This window comes from Chanodichthys erythropterus, chromosome 21, assembly GCF_024489055.1.
Source record: "Chanodichthys erythropterus isolate Z2021 chromosome 21, ASM2448905v1, whole genome shotgun sequence".
NCBI classification, from domain to species: Eukaryota; Metazoa; Chordata; class Actinopteri; order Cypriniformes; family Xenocyprididae; genus Chanodichthys; species Chanodichthys erythropterus.
The window spans coordinates 38000837-38026111 of record NC_090241.1 but is presented as its reverse complement, the minus strand read 5'-3'; positions in this window follow the sequence as shown (position 1 = coordinate 38026111).

Sequence of the window (25275 nt, the reverse complement as noted above, 5' to 3'; positions counted from 1 at the left end):
AAAATTCATCAGAATAATGTTAAAACTTGGCACATGTAATCCTTTGAAAATGGGCAGGGAGGAGGGGCTCTATAGCGGCACCTTGTAGTGCAGTAAATGTGGAGTGAATTTGACATAGTCCTTTGATGTTTAACCGTTTTAAGTGCCTATTGCCCGCTGTGCACAGTTGCCCTGAAGCCACCGGGGTGGCGGTGCCACCGGGCTTGGGCCCGCCATCGCTGCTCGCAGCTATATTTATTATTATTTATTTATTTATTTATTTATTTATTTTTTCCGTCTTCCGGGGCTTTTTGGGGGCCTTAACATGCTCAAAAACTCTTGAAAATTGGCACACACATTGGAATCCGCGGCCATTAGGACGCCGGAGAGGCTGGTACCCGGGCGTGGCAGGGGGGCTCGACAGCGCCCCCTTGAAAAAAGTCTGAAAATTTGGTCCATATATTAAACATGCTTGCACGTATTAGTATGAAACTCGGTACACATATAGACCTCATCGGGCCGAACAACTTTCGCGCTCTAAGTTAATCGCCACGCCAACAGGAAGTCAGCTATTAAGGGTTGTTTGAAAAACGCATGCTCTGGAATTTGATATACTCCTCCTAGATGATTAATCCGATCGCCACCAAACTCGGTCAGCATGAAGTCAAGACACTGATGATTAAAAATTGCCAGGGGATTTTTGATATCTCGAACGGTTTGGCCGTGGCGAGGCAACGAATTTATGGTGAGAAAAAGGAAACAGGAAATGTGTTATAACGTCTTAATACATATATTGATCTTTATGAAACTTCACGAGTGTGTTCGTTATAGGAGTCTGATCACATGGATGTGACTATTGTGAGTCAAAGTTATAGCGCCACCAACTGGCAGCAGGAAGTGTATCACTTTTTGAAATGTTTTGAGATCACCCTCTTATTTTTACCTGATTTGCTTCAAACTTCATCAGTGTAATGTCAATACACAGCAGATGTAGACCTATGACAGGATTTTTGATATTTGAAATATTGTTGCCATGGCAACAGGTCAAACTGTAATAATATTCTTGAGTGTTTTTGAGGCTCTTAACATGCTTCAAATTGCATGAAACTCGACACACACATCAATATTGTCAACCAGTAGACATGGACAAAGCCATAGAAATGGGCGTGGTGGAGGGGCTCAGTAGCGCCACCTTTCAACAAAAGTGGGGGGGTTAGTTTTTCCTACAGTCACCAAACTCGGTACACATATTATTCTCATCAAGCCGGACAATTTTCTAATTTACATTCATTAGCTCCGACCAACAGGAAGTAGGCTATTTTGGTTTGAATGTTAATTTTTTGAAAAAACAGGCTATGAATTTTATACTACTACTCCTACAGGGTTTATCCAATTTACACCAAGCTTTTTTTAACTTGTTGCGAACACATTGAAGTTGTTTAATTGCAAACGGATTTTGGATATCTCAAACGGTTTGGCCGTGGCGAGGCAACGAATTTATGGCGAGAAAAGGGAAACAGGAAATGTGTTATAACTTCTGCATACATTAATTGATTTTGATGAAACTTTGGCTTAGTCTTCGTTGTACAAGGCTGATCACATGGATTTGACTATTGTGATTCAAAGTCATAGCGCCACCAACTGGAAGCAGAAAATGTGTCACTTTCAGCATACATTGAGATCACCCTCTTATTTTTACCTGATTTGCTTCAAAATTCATCAGAATAATGTTAAAACTTGGCACATGTAATCCTTTGAAAATGGGCAGGGAGGAGGGGCTCTATAGCGGCACCTTGTAGTGCAGTAAATGTGGAGTGAATTTGACATAGTCCTTTGATGTTTAACCGTTTTAAGTGCCTATTGCCCGCTGTGCACAGTTGCCCTGAAGCCACCGGGGTGGCGGTGCCACCGGGCTTGGGCCCGCCATCGCTGCTCGCAGCTATATTTAGGGCCCAAGCGAAAATTCGCGCAGGGCCCTCTTGTTCTTCTAAGGATTATTATTAGGGCCCAAGCGAAAATTCGCGCAGGGCCCTCTTGTTCTTCTAAGGATTATTATTATTTTTTTTTTTTTTTTTTTTTTTTTTTTTCCGTCTTCCGGGGCTTTTTGGGGGCCTTAACATGCTCAAAAACTCTTGAAAATTGGCACACACATTGGAATCCGCGGCCATTAGGACGCCGGAGAGGCTGGTACCCGGGCGTGGCAGGGGGGCTCGACAGCGCCCCCTTGAAAAAAGTCTGAAAATTTGGTCCATATATTAAACATGCTTGCACGTATTAGTATGAAACTCGGTACACATATAGACCTCATCGGGCCGAACAACTTTCGCGCTCTAAGTTAATCGCCACGCCAACAGGAAGTCAGCTATTAAGGGTTGTTTGAAAAACGCATGCTCTGGAATTTGATATACTCCTCCTAGACGATTAATCCGATCGCCACCAAACTCGGTCAGCATGAAGTCAAGACACTGATGATTAAAAATTGCCAGGGGATTTTTGATATCTCGAACGGTTTGGCCGTGGCGAGGCAACGAATTTATGGCGAGAAAAAGGAAACAGGAAATGTGTTATAACGTCTTAATACATATATTGATCTTTATGAAACTTCACGAGTGTGTTCGTTATAGGAGTCTGATCACATGGATGTGACTATTGTGAGTCAAAGTTATAGCGCCACCAACTGGCAGCAGGAAGTGTATCACTTTTTGAAATGTTTTGAGATCACCCTCTTATTTTTACCTGATTTGCTTCAAACTTCATCAGTGTAATGTCAATACACAGCAGATGTAGACCTATGACAGGATTTTTGATATTTGAAATATTGTTGCCATGGCAACAGGTCAAACTGTAATAATATTCTTGAGTGTTTTTGAGGCTCTTAACATGCTTCAAATTGCATGAAACTCGACACACACATCAATATTGTCAACCAGTAGACATGGACAAAGCCATAGAAATGGGCGTGGTGGAGGGGCTCAGTAGCGCCACCTTTTGACAAAAGTGGGGGGGTTAGTTTTTCCTACAGTCACCAAACTCGGTACACATATTATTCTCATCAAGCCGGACAATTTTCTAATTTACATTCATTAGCTCCGACCAACAGGAAGTCAGCTATTTTGGTTTGAATGTTAATTTTTTGAAAAAACAGGCTATGAATTTTATACTACTACTCCTACAGGGTTTATCCAATTTACACCAAGCTTTTTTAACTTGTTGCGAACACATTGAAGTTGTTTAATTGCAAACGGATTTTGGATATCTCAAACGGTTTGTCCGTGGCGAGGCAACGAATTTATGGCGAGAAAAGGGAAACAGGAAATGTGTTATAACTTCTACATACATTGATTGATGTTTATGAAACTTCAGGAGTGTGTTGGTTGTAGTAGTCTGATCACATGGATGTAACTATTGTGAGTCAAAGTTATAGCGCCACCAAATGGCACTAAGAAGTGTATCACTTTTAAAATGCTTTGAGATCACCCTCTTATTTTTACCTGATTTGCTTCAAACTTCATCAGTGTAATGTCAATACACAGCAGATGTAGACCTATGACAGGATTTTTGATATTTGAAATATTGTTGCCATGGCAACAGGTCAAACTGTAATAATATTCTTGAGTGTTTTTGAGGCTCTTAACATGCTTCAAATTGCATGAAACTCGACACACACATCAATATTGTCAACCAGTAGACATGGACAAAGCCATAGAAATGGGCGTGGTGGAGGGGCTCAGTAGCGCCACCTTTTGACAAAAGTGGGGGGGTTAGTTTTTCCTACAGTCACCAAACTCGGTACATATATTATTCTCATCAAGCCGGACAATTTTCTAATTTACATTCATTAGCTCCGACCAACAGGAAGTCAGCTATTTTGGTTTGAATGTTAATTTTTTGAAAAAACAGGCTATGAATTTTATACTACTACTCCTACAGGGTTTATCCAATTTACACCAAGCTTTTTTTAACTTGTTGCTAACACATTGAAGTTGTTTAATTGCAAACGGATTTTGGATATCTCAAACGGTTTGGCCGTGGCGAGGCAACGAATTTATGGCAAGAAAAGGGCAACAAAGTGTTATAACTTCTGCATACATTAATTGATTTTGATGAAACTTTGGCTCAGTCTTCGTTGTACAAGGCTGATCACATGGATTTGACTATTGTGATTCAAAGTCATAGCGCCACCAACTGGAAGCAGAAAATGTGTCACTTTCAGCATACATTGAGATCACCCTCTTATTTTTACCTGATTTGCTTCAAAATTAATCAGAATAATGTTAAAACTTGGCACATGTAATCCTTTGAAAATGGGCAGGGAGGAGGGGCTCTATAACGGCACCTTGTAGTGCAGTAAATGTAGAGTGAATTTGACATAGTCCTTTGATGTTTAACCGTTTTAAGTGCCTATTGCCCGCTGTGCACAGTTGCCCTGAAGCCACCGGGGTGGCGGTGCCACCGGGCTTGGGCCCGCCATCGCTGCTCGCAGCTATATTTATTATTATTATTATTATTTTTTTTTTTTTTTTTTTCGTCTTCCGGGGCTTTTTGGGGGCCTTAACATGCTCAAAAACTCTTGAAAATTGGCACACACATTGGAATCCGCGGCCATTAGGACGCCGGAGAGGCTGGTACCCGGGCGTGGCAGGGGGGCTCGACAGCGCCCCCTTGAAAAAAGTCTGAAAATTTGGTCCATATATTAAACATGCTTGCACGTATTAGTATGAATCTCGGTACACATATAGACCTCATCGGGCCGAACAACTTTCGCGCTCTAAGTTAATCGCCACGCCAACAGGAAGTCAGCTATTAAGGGTTGTTTGAAAAACGCATGCTCTGGAATTTGATATACTCCTCCTAGACGATTAATCCGATCGCCACCAAACTCGGTCAGCATGAAGTCAAGACACTGATGATTAAAAATTGCCAGGGGATTTTTGATATCTCGAACGGTTTGGCCGTGGCGAGGCAACGAATTTATGGCGAGAAAAAGGAAACAGGAAATGTGTTATAACGTCTTAATACATATATTGATCTTTATGAAACTTCACGAGTGTGTTCGTTATAGGAGTCTGATCACATGGATGTGACTATTGTGAGTCAAAGTTATAGCGCCACCAACTGGCAGCAGGAAGTGTATCACTTTTTGAAATGTTTTGAGATCACCCTCTTATTTTTACCTGATTTGCTTCAAACTTCATCAGTGTAATGTCAATACACAGCAGATGTAGACCTATGACAGGATTTTTGATATTTGAAATATTGTTGCCATGGCAACAGGTCAAACTGTAATAATATTCTTGAGTGTTTTTGAGGCTCTTAACATGCTTCAAATTGCATGAAACTCGACACACACATCAATATTGTCAACCAGTACACATGGACAAAGCCATAGAAATGGGCGTGGTGGAGGGGCTCAGTAGCGCCACCTTTTGACAAAAGTGGGGGTTAGTTTTTCCTACAGTCACCAAACTCGGTACACATATTATTCTCATCAAGCCGGACAATTTTCTAATTTACATTCATTAGCTCCGACCAACAGGAAGTCAGCTATTTTGGTTTGAATGTTAATTTTTTGAAAAAACAGGCTATGAATTTTATACTACTACTCCTACAGGGTTTATCCAATTTACACCAAGCTTTTTTAACTTGTTGCGAACACATTGAAGTTGTTTAATTGCAAACGGATTTTGGATATCTCAAACGGTTTGGCCGTGGCGAGGCAACGAATTTATGGCGAGAAAAGGGAAACAGGAAATGTGTTATAACTTCTGCATACATTGATTGATGTTTATGAAACTTCAGGAGTGTGTTGGTTGTAGTAGTCTGATCACATGGATGTAACTATTGTGAGTCAAAGTTATAGCGCCACCAAATGGCAGCAAGAAGTGTATCACTTTTAAAATGCTTTGAGATCACCCTCTTATTTTTACCTGATTTGCTTCAAACTTCATCAGTGTAATGTCAATACACAGCAGATGTAGACCTATGACAGGATTTTTGATATTTGAAATATTGTTGCCATGGCAACAGGTCAAACTGTAATAATATTCTTGAGTGTTTTTGAGGCTCTTAACATGCTTCAAATTGCATGAAACTCGACACACACATCAATATTGTCAACCAGTAGACATGGACAAAGCCATAGAAATGGGCGTGGTGGAGGGGCTCAGTAGCGCCACCTTTTGACAAAAGTGGGGGGTTAGTTTTTCCTACAGTCACCAAACTCGGTACACATATTATTCTCATCAAGCCGGACAATTTTCTAATTTACATTCATTAGCTCCGACCAACAGGAAGTCAGCTATTTTGGTTTGAATGTTAATTTTTTGAAAAAACAGGCTATGAATTTTATACTACTACTCCTACAGGGTTTATCCAATTTACACCAAGCTTTTTTTAACTTGTTGCTAACACATTGAAGTTGTTTAATTGCAAACGGATTTTGGATATCTCAAACGGTTTGGCCGTGGCGAGGCAACGAATTTATGGCAAGAAAAGGGAAACAAAGTGTTATAACTTCTGCATACATTAATTGATTTTGATGAAACTTTGGCTTAGTCTTCGTTGTACAAGGCTGATCACATGGATTTGACTATTGTGATTCAAAGTCATAGCGCCACCAACTGGAAGCAGAAAATGTGTCACTTTCAGCATACATTGAGATCACCCTCTTATTTTTACCTGATTTGCTTCAAAATTCATCAGAATAATGTTAAAACTTGGCACATGTAATCCTTTGAAAATGGGCAGGGAGGAGGGGCTCTATAACGGCACCTTGTAGTGCAGTAAATGTGGAGTGAATTTGACCTAGCCCTTTGATGTTTAACCGTTTTAAGTGCCTATTGCCCGCTGTGCGCAGTTGCCCTGAAGCCACCGGGGTGGCGGTGCCACCGGGCTTGGGCCCGCCATCGCTGCTCGTTATTATTATTATTCTTCTCCAAAATGAATCGCATTTGAGAGGGCCTAAACGTGCTCGAAAACTCACGAAACTTTGCACACGCGTCAGAAGTGGTGAAAATTTACGTCTGTTATGGGTTTCGGAATTGGGCGTGGCAAAATGGCTCGATAGCGCCATCTAACGTACAGCCCCGCTCGCTACATAACACTAGGGGTTTGAAATTCGGTACACACATTTATCAGCCCAGTACCTACAAAAAATTCTCTTGGAGCGAAATCCGAAACCAAACAGGAAGTCAGATATTTTGAATTAATTCACCGTTTTTTGCATTTTCCAGACGTTGTACTTTAACGAACTCCTCCTAGAGATTTAATCAGATCAATGTCATTTTTGGTCAGTCTAATCTAAAGGCCTTTGTGACGTTAAATTGCGAAGATCTAGAGTTTTCGCTGAAGGGCTTGTCCGTGGCGGCCTGGCAAAGTTTGATGTTTCGCCATGAAACAGGAAGTTGTTGTAACTCGGGCATACAATGTCTGATCTGCCCCAAACTTCCCATGTTTTATTAGAGTCCTGACCTGAAGACACCTATATGACAAATTTCAGTTACAGTCATAGCGCCACCTGGGGGCAACAGGAAATTACATGTTTTACACTGGGATTAACTCCTCATAGAGATTAAACCAGATCAACATCATAATATGGCCAGTCTAATCTTAAGGCCTTTGAGATGTTAAATTGCAAAGATCTTGAGTTTTCGTTGAAGGGCGTGTCCATGGCGGATTGACAAAGTCTGATGTTTCGCCATATAAGGTGAATCACTTTTTTGAGGGCCAAAACATACTCGAAAACTCATGAAACTTTGCAGATGCGTCAGAAGTGGTGAAAATTTACGTCTGATATAGATTTCAGAATCAAGTGTGGCAAAATGGCTCGATAGCGCCACCTAAAAAATTTCAACGAAGTGCCCCTGACACTACGTTTCATGTACAGGTATGACATTTGGTACACACATCTAACAGCCCAATACCTACAAAAAAGTCTCTTGGGGTGAAATCTGAAAACTAACAGGAAGTCAGATATTTTGAATTTTCTTTGCAAAATTTGTGCAGTTTTTGCCATTTCCAGATGTTGTACTTTAACGAACTCCTCCTAGAGCTTAAATCAGATCAACATCATATTTGGTCAGTCTAATCTAAAGGCCTTTGAGACGTTAAATTGCGAAGATCTAGAGTTTTCACCGAAGGGCGTGTCCGTGGCGGCCTGACAAAGTTTGATGTTTTCGCCATGAAAAAGGAAGTTGTTGTAACTCAGGCATACTATGTCCGATCTGCTCCAAACTTCACATGTGTGATAAGAGTCCTAGCCTAAAGACGTCTATATGATAATATTCAGTTAGTCATAGCGCCACCTGCTGGCAACAGGAAGTGGCATGCTTTATACTGTAATTCACTACCAGAGTCACATTTCATCATGCCACGAAGTACCAGACATGCTAGAAACACGTTAAATCATGCAACACTTGGCTGAGTGCTAATTTATGTGATTAACGCCAAGAAAGAAACAGGAAGTTAATGTAACTCAGACATACAATGTCCGATCTGCTTCAAACTTCACATGTTCGAAAATAGTCCTGGGCTGAAGACATCAACATGGAAAAATTCAGTTATGGTGAAAGCGCAACCTGTTGGCCGCAGGAAGTGTGGCATTTCGAAATGACTTTGGCATAATTCTCCTGTATTCACTCACTTAAATGCATGACGCCCACTGTTCACTGTTTTCCTGAGGCCAACGGGTGGCGGGGAGCCCGGGTGCGAGGGCCCTCTCAACGCTGCTTGCAGCTTTAATTATTATTAGGGCCCAAGCGAAAATTCGCGCAGGGCCCTCTTGTTCTTCTAAGGATTATTAGGGCCCAAGCGAAAATTCGCGCAGGGCCCTCTTGTTCTTCTAAGGATTATTATTATTAGGGCCCAAGCGAAAATTCGCGCAGGGCCCTCTTGTTCTTCTAAGGATTATTAGGGCCCAAGCGAAAATTCGCGCAGGGCCCTCTTGTTCTTCTAAGGATTATTATTATTTTTTTTATTAGGGCCCAAGCGAAAATTCGCGCAGGGCCCTCTTGTTCTTCTAAGGATTATTAGGGCCCAAGCGAAAATTCGCGCAGGGCCCTCTTGTTCTTCTAAGGATTATTAGGGCCCAAGCGAAAATTCGCGCAGGGCCCTCTTGTTCTTCTAAGGATTATTAGGGCCCAAGCGAAAATTCGCGCAGGGCCCTCTTGTTCTTCTAAGGATTATTATTTTTTTTTATTTTTTTTTTTTTTTCCGTCTTCCGGGGCTTTTTGGGGGCCTTAACATGCTCAAAAACTCTTGAAAATTGGCACACACATTGGAATCCGCGGCCATTAGGACGCCGGAGAGGCTGGTACCCGGGCGTGGCAGGGGGGCTCGACAGCGCCCCCTTGAAAAAAGTCTGAAAATTTGGTCCATATATTAAACATGCTTGCACGTATTAGTATGAAACTCGGTACACATATAGACCTCATCGGGCCGAACAACTTTCGCGCTCTAAGTTAATCGCCACGCCAACAGGAAGTCAGCTATTAAGGGTTGTTTGAAAAACGCATGCTCTGGAATTTGATATACTCCTCCTAGACGATTAATCCGATCGCCACCAAACTCGGTCAGCATGAAGTCAAGACACTGATGATTAAAAATTGCCAGGGGATTTTTGATATCTCGAACGGTTTGGCCGTGGCGAGGCAACGAATTTATGGCGAGAAAAGGGAAACAGGAAATGTGTTATAACTTCTGCATACATTGATTGATGTTTATGAAACTTCAGGAGTGTGTTGGTTGTAGTAGTCTGATCACATGGATGTGACTATTGTGAGTCAAAGTTATAGCGCCACCAAATGGCAGCAAGAAGTGTATCACTTTTAAAATGCTTTGAGATCACCCTCTTATTTTTACCTGATTTGCTTCAAACTTCATCAGTGTAATGTCAATACACAGCAGATGTAGACCTATGACAGGATTTTTGATATTTGAAATATTGTTGCCATGGCAACAGGTCAAACTGTAATAATATTCTTGAGTGTTTTTGAGGCTCTTAACATGCTTCAAATTGCATGAAACTCGACACACACATCAATATTGTCAACCAGTAGACATGGACAAAGCCATAGAAATGGGCGTGGTGGAGGGGCTCAGTAGCGCCACCTTTTGACAAAAGTGGGGGGGTTAGTTTTTCCTACAGTCACCAAACTCGGTACACATATTATTCTCATCAAGCCGGACAATTTTCTAATTTACATTCATTAGCTCCGACCAACAGGAAGTCAGCTATTTTGGTTTGAATGTTAATTTTTTGAAAAAAGAGGCTATGAATTTTATACTACTACTCCTACAGGGTTTATCCAATTTACACCAAGCTTTTTTTAACTTGTTGCTAACACATTGAAGTTGTTTAATTGCAAACGGATTTTGGATATCTCAAACGGTTTGGCCGTGGCGAGGCAACGAATTTATGGCAAGAAAAGGGAAACAAAGTGTTATAACTTCTGCATACATTAATTGATTTTGATGAAACTTTGGCTTAGTCTTCGTTGTACAAGGCTGATCACATGGATTTGACTATTGTGATTCAAAGTCATAGCACCACCAACTGGAAGCAGAAAATGTGTCACTTTCAGCATACATTGAGATCACCCTCTTATTTTTACCTGATTTGCTTCAAAATTCATCAGAATAATGTTAAAACTTGGCACATGTAATCCTTTGAAAATGGGCAGGGAGGAGAGGCTCTATAGCGGCACCTTGTAGTGCAGTAAATGTGGAGTGAATTTGACATAGTCCTTTGATGTTTAACCGTTTTAAGTGCCTATTGCCCGCTGTGCACAGTTGCCCTGAAGCCACCGGGGTGGCGGTGCCACCGGGCTTGGGCCCGCCATCGCTGCTCGCAGCTATATTTATTATTTTTTTTTTATTTATTTTTTTTTTTTTTTTCCGTCTTCCGGGGCTTTTTGGGGGCCTTAACATGCTCAAAAACTCTTGAAAATTGGCACACACATTGGAATCCGCGGCCATTAGGACGCCGGAGAGGCTGGTACCCGGGCGTGGCAGGGGGGCTCGACAGCGCCCCCTTGAAAAAAGTCTGAAAATTTGGTCCATATATTAAACATGCTTGCACGTATTAGTATGAGACTCGGTACACATATAGACCTCATCGGGCCGAACAACTTTCGCGCTCTAAGTTAATCGCCACGCCAACAGGAAGTCAGCTATTAAGGGTTGTTTGAAAAACGCATGCTCTGGAATTTGATATACTCCTCCTAGACGATTAATCCGATCGCCACCAAACTCGGTCAGCATGAAGTCAAGACACTGATGATTAAAAATTGCCAGGGGATTTTTGATATCTCGAACGGTTTGGCCGTGGCGAGGCAACGAATTTATGGCGAGAAAAAGGAAACAGGAAATGTGTTATAACGTCTTAATACATATATTGATCTTTATGAAACTTCACGAGTGTGTTCGTTATAGGAGTCTGATCACATGGATGTGACTATTGTGAGTCAAAGTTATAGCGCCACCAACTGGCAGCAGGAAGTGTATCACTTTTTGAAATGTTTTGAGATCACCCTCTTATTTTTACCTGATTTGCTTCAAACTTCATCAGTGTAATGTCAATACACAGCAGATGTAGACCTATGACAGGATTTTTGATATTTGAAATATTGTTGCCATGGCAACAGGTCAAACTGTAATAATATTCTTGAGTGTTTTTGAGGCTCTTAACATGCTTCAAATTGCATGAAACTCGACACACACATCAATATTGTCAACCAGTACACATGGACAAAGCCATAGAAATGGGCGTGGTGGAGGGGCTCAGTAGCGCCACCTTTTGACAAAAGTGGGGGTTAGTTTTTCCTACAGTCACCAAACTCGGTACACATATTATTCTCATCAAGCCGGACAATTTTCTAATTTACATTCATTAGCTCCGACCAACAGGAAGTCAGCTATTTTGGTTTGAATGTTAATTTTTTGAAAAAACAGGCTATGAATTTTATACTACTACTCCTACAGGGTTTATCCAATTTACACCAAGCTTTTTTTAACTTGTTGCTAACACATTGAAGTTGTTTAATTGCAAACGGATTTTGGATATCTCAAACGGTTTGGCCGTGGCGAGGCAACGAATTTATGGCGAGAAAAGGGAAACAGGAAATGTGTTATAACTTCTGCATACATTGATTGATGTTTATGAAACTTCAGGAGTGTGTTGGTTGTAGTAGTCTGATCACATGGATGTGACTATTGTGAGTCAAAGTTATAGCGCCACCAAATGGCAGCAAGAAGTGTATCACTTTTAAAATGCTTTGAGATCACCCTCTTATTTTTACCTGATTTGCTTCAAACTTCATCAGTGTAATGTCAATACACAGCAGATGTAGACCTATGACAGGATTTTTGATATTTGAAATATTGTTGCCATGGCAACAGGTCAAACTGTAATAATATTCTTGAGTGTTTTTGAGGCTCTTAACATGCTTCAAATTGCATGAAACTCGACACACACATCAATATTGTCAACCAGTAGACATGGACAAAGCCATAGAAATGGGCGTGGTGGAGGGGCTCAGTAGCGCCACCTTTTGACAAAAGTGGGGGGGTTAGTTTTTCCTACAGTCACCAAACTCGGTACACATATTATTCTCATCAAGCCGGACAATTTTCTAATTTACATTCATTAGCTCCGACCAACAGGAAGTCAGCTATTTTGGTTTGAATGTTAATTTTTCGAAAAAACAGGCTATGAATTTTATACTACTACTCCTACAGGGTTTATCCAATTTACACCAAGCTTTTTTTAACTTGTTGCTAACACATTGAAGTTGTTTAATTGCAAACGGATTTTGGATATCTCAAACGGTTTGGACGTGGCGAGGCAACGAATTTATGGCAAGAAAAGGGAAACAAAGTGTTATAACTTCTGCATACATTAATTGATTTTGATGAAACTTTGGCTTAGTCTTCGTTGTACAAGGCTGATCACATGGATTTGACTATTGTGATTCAAAGTCATAGCGCCACCAACTGGAAGCAGAAAATGTGTCACTTTCAGCATACATTGAGATCACCCTCTTATTTTTACCTGATTTGCTTCAAAATTCATCAGAATAATGTTAAAACTTGGCACATGTAATCCTTTGAAAATGGGCAGGGAGGAGGGGCTCTATAACGGCACCTTGTAGTGCAGTAAATGTGGAGTGAATTTGACATAGTCCTTTGATGTTTAACCGTTTTAAGTGCCTATTGCCCGCTGTGCACAGTTGCCCTGAAGCCACCGGGGTGGCGGTGCCACCGGGCTTGGGCCCGCCATCGCTGCTCGCAGCTATATTTATTTATTTTTTTTTATTTTTTTTTATTTTTTTTTTTCCGTCTTCCGGGGCTTTTTGGGGGCCTTAACATGCTCAAAAACTCTTGAAAATTGGCACACATTGGAATCCGCGGCCATTAGGACGCCGGAGAGGCTGGTACCCGGGCGTGGCAGGGGGGCTCGACAGCGCCCCCTTGAAAAAAGTCTGAAAATTTGGTCCATATATTAAACATGCTTGCACGTATTAGTATGAAACTCGGTACACATATAGACCTCATCGGGCCGAACAACTTTCGCGCTCTAAGTTAATCGCCACGCCAACAGGAAGTCAGCTATTAAGGGTTGTTTGAAAAACGCATGCTCTGGAATTTGATATACTCCTCCTAGACGATTAATCCGATCGCCACCAAACTCGGTCAGCATGAAGTCAAGACACTGATGATTAAAAATTGCCAGGGGATTTTTGATATCTCGAACGGTTTGGCCGTGGCGAGGCAACGAATTTATGGCGAGAAAAAGGAAACAGGAAATGTGTTATAACGTCTTAATACATATATTGATCTTTATGAAACTTCACGAGTGTGTTCGTTATAGGAGTCTGATCACATGGATGTGACTATTGTGAGTCAAAGTTATAGCGCCACCAACTGGCAGCAGGAAGTGTATCACTTTTTGAAATGTTTTGAGATCACCCTCTTATTTTTACCTGATTTGCTTCAAACTTCATCAGTGTAATGTCAATACACAGCAGATGTAGACCTATGACAGGATTTTTGATATTTGAAATATTGTTGCCATGGCAACAGGTCAAACTGTAATAATATTCTTGAGTGTTTTTGAGGCTCTTAACATGCTTCAAATTGCATGAAACTCGACACACACATCAATATTGTCAACCAGTAGACATGGACAAAGCCATAGAAATGGGCGTGGTGGAGGGGCTCAGTAGCGCCACCTTTTGACAAAAGTGGGGGGGTTAGTTTTCCTACAGTCACCAAACTCGGTACACATATTATTCTCATCAAGCCGGACAATTTTCTAATTTACATTCATTAGCTCCGACCAACAGGAAGTCAGCTATTTTGGTTTGAATGTTAATTTTTTGAAAAAACAGGCTATGAATTTTATACTACTACTCCTACAGGGTTTATCCAATTTACACCAAGCTTTTTTTAACTTGTTGCGAACACATTGAAGTTGTTAATTTGCAAACGGATTTTGGATATCTCAAACGGTTTGGCCGTGGCGAGGCAACGAATTTATGGCGAGAAAAGGGAAACAGGAAATGTGTTATAACTTCTGCATACATTGATTGATGTTTATGAAACTTCAGGAGTGTGTTGGTTGTAGTAGTCTGATCACATGGATGTAACTATTGTGAGTCAAAGTTATAGCGCCACCAAATGGCAGCAAGAAGTGTATCACTTTTAAAATGCTTTGAGATCACCCTCTTATTTTTACCTGATTTGCTTCAAACTTCATCAGTGTAATGTCAATACACAGCAGATGTAGACCTATGACAGGATTTTTGATATTTGAAATATTGTTGCCATGGCAACAGGTCAAACTGTAATAATATTCTTGAGTGTTTTTGAGGCTCTTAACATGCTTCAAATTGCATGAAACTCGACACACACATCAATATTGTCAACCAGTAGACATGGACAAAGCCATAGAAATGGGCGTGGTGGAGGGGCTCAGTAGCGCCACCTTTTGACAAAAGTGGGGGGGGTTAGTTTTTCCTACAGTCACCAAACTCGGTACACATATTATTCTCATCAAGCCGGACAATTTTCTAATTTACATTCATTAGCTCCGACCAACAGGAAGTCAGCTATTTTGGTTTGAATGTTAATTTTTTGAAAAAACAGGCTATGAATTTTATACTACTACTCCTACAGGGTTTATCCAATTTACACCAAGCTTTTTTTAACTTGTTGCTAACACATTGAAGTTGTTTAATTGCAAACGGATTTTGGATATCTCAAACGGTTTGGCCGTGGCGAGGCAACGAATTTATGGCAAGAAAAGGGAAACAAAGTGTTATAACTTCTGCATACATTAATTGATTTTGATGAAACTTTGGCTTAGTCTTCGTTGTACAAGGCTGATCACATGGATTTGACTATTGTGATTCAAAGTCATAGCGCCACCAACTGGAAGCAGAAAATGTGTCACTTTCAGCATACATTGAGATCACCCTCTTATTTTTACCTGATTTGCTTCAAAATTCATCAGAATAATGTTAAAACTTGGCACATGTAATCCTTTGAAAATGGGCAGGGAGGAGGGGCTCTATAACGGCACCTTGTAGTGCAGTAAATGTGGAGTGAATTTGACATAGTCCTTTGATGTTTAACCGTTTTAAGTGCCTATTGCCCGCTGTGCACAGTTGCCCTGAAGCCACCGGGGTGGCGGTGCCACCGGGCTTGGGCCCGCCATCGCTGCTCGCAGCTATATTTATTATTATTATTATTTTTTTTTTTTCCGTCTTCCGGGGCTTTTTGGGGGCCTTAACATGCTCAAAAACTCTTGAAAATTGGCACACACATTGGAATCCGCGGCCATTAGGACGCTGGAGAGGCTGGTACCCGGGCGTGGCAGGGGGGCTCGACAGCGCCCCCTTGAAAAAAGTCTGAAAATTTGGTCCATATATTAAACATGCTTGCACGTATTAGTATGAAACTCGGTACACATATAGACCTCATTGGGCCAAACAACTTTCGCGCTCTAAGTTAATCGCCACGCCAACAGGAAGTCAGCTATTAAGGGTTGTTTGAAAAACGCATGCTCTGGAATTTGATATACTCCTCCTAGACGATTAATCCGATCGCCACCAAACTCGGTCAGCATGAAGTCAAGACACTGATGATTAAAAATTGCCAGGGGATTTTTGATATCTCGAACGGTTTGGCCGTGGCGAGGCAACGAATTTATGGCGAGAAAAAGGAAACAGGAAATGTGTTATAACGTCTTAATACATATATTGATCTTTATGAAACTTCACGAGTGTGTTCGTTATAGGAGTCTGATCACATGGATGTGACTATTGTGAGTCAAAGTTATAGCGCCACCAACTGGCAGCAGGAAGTGTATCACTTTTTGAAATGTTTTGAGATCACCCTCTTATTTTTACCTGATTTGCTTCAAACTTCATCAGTGTAATGTCAATACACAGCAGATGTAGACCTATGACAGGATTTTTGATATTTGAAATATTGTTGCCATGGCAACAGGTCAAACTGTAATAATATTCTTGAGTGTTTTTGAGGCTCTTAACATGCTTCAAATTGCATGAAACTCGACACACACATCAATATTGTCAACCAGTAGACATGGACAAAGCCATAGAAATGGGCGTGGTGGAGGGGCTCAGTAGCGCCACCTTTTGACAAAAGTGGGGGGGTTAGTTTTCCTACAGTCACCAAACTCGGTACACATATTATTCTCATCAAGCCGGACAATTTTCTAATTTACATTCATTAGCTCCGACCAACAGGAAGTCAGCTATTTTGGTTTGAATGTTAATTTTTTGAAAAAACAGGCTATGAATTTTATACTACTACTCCTACAGGGTTTATCCAATTTACACCAAGCTTTTTTTAACTTGTTGCGAACACATTGAAGTTGTTTAATTGCAAACGGATTTTGGATATCTCAAACGGTTTGGCCGTGGCGAGGCAACGAATTTATGGCAAGAAAAGGGAAACAAAGTGTTATAACTTCTGCATACATTAATTGATTTTGATGAAACTTTGGCTTAGCCTTCGTTGTACAAGGCTGATCACATGGATTTGACTATTGTGATTCAAAGTCATAGCGCCACCAACTGGAAGCAGAAAATGTGTCACTTTCAGCATACATTGAGATCACCCTCTTATTTTTACCTGATTTGCTTCAAAATTCATCAGAATAATGTTAAAACTTGGCACATGTAATCCTTTGAAAATGGGAAGGGAGGAGGGGCTCTATACTACACCTTGTAGTGCAGTAAATGTGGAGTGAATTTGACATAGTCCTTTGATGTTTAACCGTTTTAAGTGCCTATTGCCCGCTGTGCACAGTTGCCCTGAAGCCACCGGGGTGGCGGTGCCACCGGGCTTGGGCCCGCCATCGCTGCTCGCAGCTATATTTATTTATTTTTTTTTTTTTTTTTTTTTTTCCGTCTTCCGGGGCTTTTTGGGGGCCTTAACATGCTCAAAAACTCTTGAAAATTGGCACACATTGGAATCCGCGGCCATTAGGACGCCGGAGAGGCTGGTACCCGGGCGTGGCAGGGGGGCTCGACAGCGCCCCCTTGAAAAAAGTCTGAAAATTTGGTCCATATATTAAACATGCTTGCACGTATTAGTATGAAACTCGGTACACATATAGACCTCATCGGGCCGAACAACTTTCGCGCTCTAAGTTAATCGCCACGCCAACAGGAAGTCAGCTATTAAGGGTTGTTTGAAAAACGCATGCTCTGGAATTTGATATACTCCTCCTAGACGATTAATCCGATCGCCACCAAACTCGGTCAGCATGAAGTCAAGACACTGATGATTAAAAATTGCCAGGGGATTTTTGATATCTCGAACGGTTTGGCCGTGGCGAGGCAACGAATTTATGGCGAGAAAAAGGAAACAGGAAATGTGTTATAACGTCTTAATACATATATTGATCTTTATGAAACTTCACGAGTGTGTTCGTTATAGGAGTCTGATCACATGGATGTGACTATTGTGAGTCAAAGTTATAGCGCCACCAACTGGCAGCAGGAAGTGTATCACTTTTTGAAATGTTTTGAGATCACCCTCTTATTTTTACCTGATTTGCTTCAAACTTCATCAGTGTAATGTCAATACACAGCAGATGTAGACCTATGACAGGATTTTTGATATTTGAAATATTGTTGCCATGGCAACAGGTCAAACTGTAATAATATTCTTGAGTGTTTTTGAGGCTCTTAACATGCTTCAAATTGCATGAAACTCGACACACACATCAATATTGTCAACCAGTAGACATGGACAAAGCCATAGAAATGGGCGTGGTGGAGGGGCTCAGTAGCGCCACCTTTTGACAAAAGTGGGGGTTAGTTTTCCTACAGTCACCAAACTCGGTACACATATTATTCTCATCAAGCCGGACAATTTTCTAATTTACATTCATTAGCTCCGACCAACAGGAAGTCAGCTATTTTGGTTTGAATGTTAATTTTTTGAAAAAACAGGCTATGAATTTTATACTACTACTCCTACAGGGTTTATCCAATTTACACCAAGCTTTTTTTAACTTGTTGCGAACACATTGAAGTTGTTTAATTGCAAACGGATTTTGGATATCTCAAACGGTTTGGCCGTGGCGAGGCAACGAATTTATGGCGAGAAAAGGGAAACAGGAAATGTGTTATAACTTCTGCATACATTGATTGATGTTTATGAAACTTCAGGAGTGTGTTGGTTGTAGTAGTCTGATCACATGGATGTAACTATTGTGAGTCAAAGTTATAGCGCCACCAAATGGCAGCAAGAAGTGTATCACTTTTAAAATGCTTTGAGATCACCCTCTTATTTTTACCTGATTTGCTTCAAACTTCATCAGTGTAATGTCAATACACAGCAGATGTAGACCTATGACAGGATTTTTGATATTTGAAATATTGTTGCCATGGCAACAGGTCAAACTGTAATAATATTCTTGAGTGTTTTTGAGGCTCTTAACATGCTTCAAATTGCATGAAACTCGACACACACATCAATATTGTCAACCAGTAGACATGGACAAAGCCATAGAAATGGGCGTGGTGGAGGGGCTCAGTAGCGCCACCTTTTGACAAAAGTGGGGGGGGTTAGTTTTTCCTACAGTCACCAAACTCGGTACACATATTATTCTCATCAAGCCGGACAATTTTCTAATTTACATTCATTAGCTCCGACCAACAGGAAGTCAGCTATTTTGGTTTGAATGTTAATTTTTTGAAAAAACAGGCTATGAATTTTATACTACTACTCCTACAGGGTTTATCCAATTTACACCAAGCTTTTTTTAACTTGTTGCTAACACATTGAAGTTGTTTAATTGCAAACGGATTTTGGATATCTCAAACGGTTTGGCCGTGGCGAGGCAACGAATTTATGGCAAGAAAAGGGAAACAAAGTGTTATAACTTCTGCATACATTAATTGATTTTGATGAAACTTTGGCTTAGTCTTCGTTGTACAAGGCTGATCACATGGATTTGACTATTGTGATTCAAAGTCATAGCGCCACCAACTGGAAGCAGAAAATGTGTCACTTTCAGCATACATTGAGATCACCCTCTTATTTTTACCTGATTTGCTTCAAAATTCATCAGAATAATGTTAAAACTTGGCACATGTAATCCTTTGAAAATGGGCAGGGAGGAGGGGCTCTATAACGGCACCTTGTAGTGCAGTAAATGTGGAGTGAATTTGACATAGTCCTTTGATGTTTAACCGTTTTAAGTGCCTATTGCCCGCTGTGCACAGTTGCCCTGAAGCCACCGGGGTGGCGGTGCCACCGGGCTTGGGCCCGCCATCGCTGCTCGCAGCTATATTTATTATTATTATTATTATTTTTTTTTTTTTCCGTCTTCCGGGGCTTTTTGGGGGCCTTAACATGCTCAAAAACTCTTGAAAATTGGCACACACATTGGAATCCGCGGCCATTAGGACGCTGGAGAGGCTGGTACCCGGGCGTGGCAGGGGGGCTCGACAGCGCCCCCTTGAAAAAAGTCTGAAAATTTGGTCCATATATTAAACATGCTTGCACGTATTAGTATGAAACTCGGTACACATATAGACCTCATTGGGCCAAACAACTTTCGCGCTCTAAGTTAATCGCCACGCCAACAGGAAGTCAGCTATTAAGGGTTGTTTGAAAAACGCATGCTCTGGAATTTGATATACTCCTCCTAGACGATTAATCCGATCGCCACCAAACTCGGTCAGCATGAAGTCAAGACACTGATGATTAAAAATTGCCAGGGGATTTTTGATATCTCGAACGGTTTGGCCGTGGCGAGGCAACGAATTTATGGCGAGAAAAAGGAAACAGGAAATGTGTTATAACGTCTTAATACATATATTGATCTTTATGAAACTTCACGAGTGTGTTCGTTATAGGAGTCTGATCACATGGATGTGACTATTGTGAGTCAAAGTTATAGCGCCACCAACTGGCAGCAGGAAGTGTATCACTTTTTGAAATGTTTTGAGATCACCCTCTTATTTTTACCTGATTTGCTTCAAACTTCATCAGTGTAATGTCAATACACAGCAGATGTAGACCTATGACAGGATTTTTGATATTTGAAATATTGTTGCCATGGCAACAGGTCAAACTGTAATAATATTCTTGAGTGTTTTTGAGGCTCTTAACATGCTTCAAATTGCATGAAACTCGACACACACATCAATATTGTCAACCAGTAGACATGGACAAAGCCATAGAAATGGGCGTGGTGGAGGGGCTCAGTAGCGCCACCTTTTGACAAAAGTGGGGGGGTTAGTTTTCCTACAGTCACCAAACTCGGTACACATATTATTCTCATCAAGCCGGACAATTTTCTAATTTACATTCATTAGCTCCGACCAACAGGAAGTCAGCTATTTTGGTTTGAATGTTAATTTTTTGAAAAAACAGGCTATGAATTTTATACTACTACTCCTACAGGGTTTATCCAATTTACACCAAGCTTTTTTTAACTTGTTGCGAACACATTGAAGTTGTTTAATTGCAAACGGATTTTGGATATCTCAAACGGTTTGGCCGTGGCGAGGCAACGAATTTATGGCAAGAAAAGGGAAACAAAGTGTTATAACTTCTGCATACATTAATTGATTTTGATGAAACTTTGGCTTAGCCTTCGTTGTACAAGGCTGATCACATGGATTTGACTATTGTGATTCAAAGTCATAGCGCCACCAACTGGAAGCAGAAAATGTGTCACTTTCAGCATACATTGAGATCACCCTCTTATTTTTACCTGATTTGCTTCAAAATTCATCAGAATAATGTTAAAACTTGGCACATGTAATCCTTTGAAAATGGGAAGGGAGGAGGGGCTCTATACTACACCTTGTAGTGCAGTAAATGTGGAGTGAATTTAACCCTCTGGAGTCTGAGGCTGATTTGGGGCCTGGAGAACTTTTGACATGCCCTGACATTTGTGCTTTTTTCAGTTGTTCATAAACATATTAATGGAAAAAGTGTCATTACACTGTATTCAGCACAAACTAGGCTACAATAATATGTGAGGAACATGTATGTACATGTTTGTGTTTTTGAAGGAATAACATTTATGCGTGGTTGTTGAAAAAACAAAAAACTTAAGTCACTGAAATAAGGCCAAAAAAAGTATAATAAATCTGTGTTCATAAGACTTTAGGGTATTGGAGGTTGTAGACTAGAGTTTTTGCTTCAAAATTATGTAAAAATTATGCTGCCTACTCCTTCTGTTACATATCCCTTGTTTCCCTGGACTCCATTTCCCAGAATCCTCCTGTTCTCCACACCTGCACTCACTTCCCTCGTCAGTTCCTCATCATCACTCATCACCTGCACCTGGACTCTATTGTTAGCACTCCTATATATTGCACTCACTCCCTTCACTCATCGTCCGTTCTCTGTTGTGTTAATGTGTATGTTCAGTGAACTCTGCCTGTGTTTATTAAAGATCATCTATTGTTTGTGGAAATCCGTATCTGCCTCATCTCTGCACCAGCATACCGTAACACCTTCATATTTAACAATATATTGATTTAGTTTTTGTAAGACACTTTTTGCCAAGAAACACAGTATGCAAGGAGGCGTGAATCACCACTGAAAATGGGCCATTCTCACCTGAGAAGACAAAAGAATTGGATAGTAATGAGCTGAAATGACTTGCATATTAATGAGGCATTTCAGTCAGGTAGGCTGTGAAAAAAAACCTTCTGTGATGTCTCAAGCTCATTATGATATATGAAACATACAGAAAAATATTATTACAATATAAAGTAATGGTTTTATATTATACTTTAAAATATAATGTATTTCTGTGATGCAAAGAGTCTGAATATAGGCTTTTAGTTTAAAAGCATGCACATTTGGAGAAATATTGGATTCTCATATGCTTATGTCAATTTTCTATACAGAGGAGTTATTTTTATTTAATATTCACTGTCATTACTATGAGCGCTGGTGTTTTCAATTCATCCTTGAAGTCGGAGGGCGCTCTGTGCATTTTAGTCCACAAATTTATCTAAAAGAAGAAGAGGCTATTCCATGAATGGAGTTTCCAATACATACAGCAGCAGGAGGGCGCTAAAGAAACAAAAACTCATCTAAACTTCATCTGTAGAAGACAAGTAAACAGGAAGTAACTGCATGTCTTCTAGAGATCGCTAACCATGACTTTTACATCCAGATAAACACTTTTCAAGACAATAAATACACGCTTGAGATAATAAATGCATGTATTGACTGAATTAGCGTCTGAATAGCGCTGGCTCCGTGGGCGTGGCCGCATTAGCAGATAATGAGCTGAATCACGGATTTCTGACATGGCTCTCTTTTCATACAGATTACATAAACAAAGAAGGTTTGTTTTCGATTTGACTTACATGATTTAAAACCTGACATCTTAACGTTTTTTTAGACATAAGTGTAATTTTTTTGTCATTAGTATTCACTAAGTTACAGTTCATTTTCTGAGAACTATCAGATTGGAGTTCGTTCAGAGGGAGAGGAGAAATCACGCATCATGTTAGTTTTCTTTATTTTACAAAAAGCACAAAATTCTGTTTTTACTCTGAGTGTACACAAATGAAAGAAGATATTCCACAGATTAAAATGGTGTATAACTCTTAATTGTATGTGCAACATTGACGGAGTATTTTGAGTCTCTTTCACACTGATAAGAAAAAAACCACGGTGGTATCGCCGGCGATACCGTCAGACCTCAGAGTGTTAACATAGTCCTTTGATGTTTAACCGTTTTAAGTGCCTATTGCCCGCTGTGCACAGTTGCCCTGAAGCCACCGGGGTGGCGGTGCCACCGGGCTTGGGCCCGCCATCGCTGCTCGCAGCTATATTTATTATTTTTTATTTATTTTTTTTTTTTTTTTCCGTCTTCCGGGGCTTTTTGGGGGCCTTAACATGCTCAAAAACTCTTGAAAATTGGCACACACATTGGAATCCGCGGCCATTAGGACGCCGGAGAGGCTGGTACCCGGGCGTGGCAGGGGGGCTCGACAGCGCCCCCTTGAAAAAAGTCTGAAAATTTGGTCCATATATTAAACATGCTTGCACGTATTAGTATGAAACTCAGTACACATATAGACCTCATCGGGCCGAACAACTTTCGCGCTCTAAGTTAATCGCCACGCCAACAGGAAGTCAGCTATTAAGGGTTGTTTGAAAAACGCATGCTCTGGAATTTGATATACTCCTCCTAGACGATTAATCCGATCGCCACCAAACTCGGTCAGCATGAAGTCAAGACACTGATGATTAAAAATTGCCAGGGGATTTTTGATATCTCGAACGGTTTGGCCGTGGCGAGGCAACGAATTTATGGCGAGAAAAAGGAAACAGGAAATGTGTTATAACGTCTTAATACATATATTGATCTTTATGAAACTTCACGAGTGTGTTCGTTATAGGAGTCTGATCACATGGATGTGACTATTGTGAGTCAAAGTTATAGCGACACCAACTGGCAGCAGGAAGTGTATCACTTTTTGAAATGTTTTGAGATCACCCTCTTATTTTTTCCTGATTTGCTTCAAACTTCATCAGTGTAATGTCAATACACAGCAGATGTAGACCTATGACAGGATTTTTGATATTTGAAATATTGTTGCCATGGCAACAGGTCAAACTGTAATTATATTCTTGAGTGTTTTTGAGGCTCTTAACATGCTACAAATTGCATGAAACTCGACACACACATCAATATTGTCAACCAGTAGACATGGACAAAGCCATAGAAATGGGCGTGGTGGAGGGGCTCAGTAGCGCCACCTTTTGACAAAAGTGGGGGGGTTAGTTTTTCCTACAGTCACCAAACTCGGTACACATATTATTCTCATCAAGCCGGACAATTTTCTAATTTACATTCATTAGCTCCGACCAACAGGAAGTCAGCTATTTTGGTTTGAATGTTAATTTTTTGAAAAAACAGGCTATGAATTTTATACTACTACTCCTACAGGGTTTATCCAATTTACACCAAGCTTTTTTTAACTTGTTGCGAACACATTGAAGTTGTTTAATTGCAAACGGATTTTGGATATCTCAAACGGTTTGGCCGTGGCGAGGCAACAAATTTATGGCGAGAAAAGGGAAACAGGAAATTTGTTATAACTTCTGCATACATTGATTGATGTTTATGAAACTTCAGGAGTGTGTTGGTTGTAGTAGTCTGATCACATGGATGTAACTATTGTGAGTCAAAGTTATAGCGCCACCAAATGGCAGCAAGAAGTGTATCACTTTTAAAATGCTTTGAGATCACCCTCTTATTTTTACCTGATTTGCTTCAAACTTCATCAGTGTAATGTCAATACACAGCAGATGTAGACCTATGACAGGATTTTTGATATTTGAAATATTGTTGCCATGGCAACAGGTCAAACTGTAATAATATTCTTGAGTGTTTTTGAGGCTCTTAACATGCTTCAAATTGCATGAAACTCGACACACACATCAATATTGTCAACCAGTAGACATGGACAAAGCCATAGAAATGGGCGTGGTGGAGGGGCTCAGTAGCGCCACCTTTTGACAAAAGTGGGGGTTAGTTTTTCCTACAGTCACCAAACTCGGTACACATATTATTCTCATCAAGCCGGACAATTTTCTAATTTACATTCATTAGCTCCGACCAACAGGAAGTCAGCTATTTTGGTTTGAATGTTAATTTTTTGAAAAAACAGGCTATGAATTTTATACTACTACTCCTACAGGGTTTATCCAATTTACACCAAGCTTTTTTTAACTTGTTGCTAACACATTGAAGTTGTTTAATTGCAA